This window comes from Propithecus coquereli, unplaced genomic scaffold (assembly GCF_000956105.1).
Source record: "Propithecus coquereli isolate 6110/MARCELLA unplaced genomic scaffold, Pcoq_1.0 Scaffold60, whole genome shotgun sequence".
Taxonomy (NCBI): Eukaryota; Metazoa; Chordata; class Mammalia; order Primates; family Indriidae; genus Propithecus; species Propithecus coquereli.
The window spans coordinates 4,559,390-4,561,758 of NW_012151952.1; positions in this window are offsets into that span (position 1 = coordinate 4,559,390).

A 2,369-nucleotide genomic window follows, 5' to 3' on the forward strand; every position below is an offset into this window, starting at 1 on the left:
GCAGAGCCACCACATGGGGTAGCACAAATTATGCAGTATAATCCTGCCATCTGGGAGACTTTCCTGACCACTCATCGTCATATTTTCCATCTATCATAAAACCAGTTGTATTTTCACCATAGCATGATCACTGTCTCAAATTATCTTACTTATGTGTTCTGTTGGTTTTCATTTGGCTTCCCCCTAGTCTAGAAGCACCGTGAAAGCAGAGAACTTGCCTGCCTTATACATTTGTGATGATTAATTCTAATTAATTTTGACCAGGCCAAGGAGTGCTCAGCTTAAACATTATCTCTGAGGGCGAGGGTATTTCCAGATAAGATTAGCATTTGAATCAGTGGACTTGGTAAAGCAGATTGCCCTCCGCAAAGTGGCGGGCATCATCCAATTCGCTGAAGGCCTTGAATAGAACAAAAGGCAGAGGAAGGGGAATTTGCTCCTTTTGCTTCCTGCCTGCCGACTGAGCTGAGACATTGGGCTCCTGCCCTTGGACTGGAATTTACACTGTCAGATCGCCTGGTTCTCAGGCCTTCAAACTTGGACTAGAACTACACCACCAACTTTCCTAGGTTTCCAGTTTACAGGTCAAAGACCATGGGACTTCTCACTCTCCATAATCATGTGAGCCAATTCCTCATAATAAATCTCTGTCTCTCTCTACACACACACACACACACACACACACACACACACACACACGCACGCACGCGCGCGTGCGCGCACACAGGGGCTGTCCAGAAAGTATCCGGCCATGTGGATACTTTTTTTTTGGCAGAGACACAGTTTATTCACTATCTCTGCTGACCACCTCTCACTCTCAGCAAGTTCCACAGGCTGCCCTGCTGTGCCCACTCCAAACCAAGGGGCTGCTGGTCCTGGAGACGCCCTCACCCAGCCCTGGGAGAAGGCACGGTAACAACAGGTGAAGAGGGGGCTGACAGAGCCTCAGCAATCGCCGCAAACACTGCCACACCCTGAATGTAACAGCCTCGAGGAGCAGGAATGGGGAGTGGGAGCCACCTGTTATGGTCTCAGGTGCCACCTGGCCCCTGAGTGTTCAGAGGGAGCTGGCTGGGGTAGGGTCAGTATTCTGCCAGCTCTCCCCACTCCCCTGAGTGGGCTGTCTCACGGGGTGGCAGAAGGTGGATGGCGTAGAGTGATCAGGCTCACTTCTCAAAGTGATCCAGGGATTAGTGCTCCCCATAGGTCTGCAGGTGACGGGCTAGGGACTCCTGCTGCTTGAAGAGCTGGGCCGGCATCTCTTGATACACGTCTGAGAAGAGCAGGTTGGGGTTGGGTTTCAGCTTCCGCTTAGCCTGCCATCACCCTCTTGCAGGACTGGGGATACCATGTGGCTGGATACTTTCCGGACAGCCCTTTTGTGTGTGTGTATGTGTGTGTATTTTCAGTTTCTCTGAAGAAGCCTGGCTAATACAACATTGTGCAATCTTGAGAATACAGTAGACCTCTATAAATAGTTATAGAATGGATGAACGAACGTGCCCATCTCTATGACTAGACAGACATATGGATAAGTAAGACTCTAGGGATTTGTGGTGTCCAGGGCCAAGTAAGCTAAGCCATGAGAGTATATCCAAGCAGGAATTACTCATGTTTAATCACGCAAGTTCTCAAATAAACAGAAAGGACTCATTTGTAGAAATTTTTCCCATACTCATCCCAGCACTTCCGTCTGTAGGAGAAAGGGAACTAGCGCTTACTGAATGCCTTCTATGAGCCATGGCATCGAATTCTCAAAACCACTTGGTCATATTATTCCTTTTATACAGACGGAACAATTAAGCTCAGAGAGATAAAATACTTACTCAAAAAGAGACAACTGTAAAGTGGCAAGAAGAGCTGGGTTTTTAATCTAGCGATGTCTGCCACCAAAACTCTGCTCCTTCTAGGTCACTGTAGTGCTCGCTGGTTACTCCTCCCTCCCTGCTTGCCTGACCACTAGGTTTTCCCGGGGTTGAGTCCTATTTCCCATGGCATCATCTCAATTTTGACACATTGTATCAGTATGATTCAGCCTAAAATGAGTTATTCTAATTAGGTCACACGTATTAATAGCATATCACACCTAGGAGGGATCTTAAAAATGATCAAGTTATTCAATCCCTTTCATTTTGCAGATAAGGAGAATGAAATGTAGGAGTATAAATGTTCTGCCCTCTCTTATGCGCAAAGACCAGAGAAGACAGTAGGACTTGAGCTTTTTTCCTTTCTGAGGGGTTAAACAGATTCTTAAGTTGTAACCCATCTTTCCTGTTCTGGGTCAACTTACCAGTGTACATTTGATAAACGTTATCTGTAAAATGGCTCCAAGAATCCAGCATGGAAGATTCCGTAGTGGGCGCAAAATC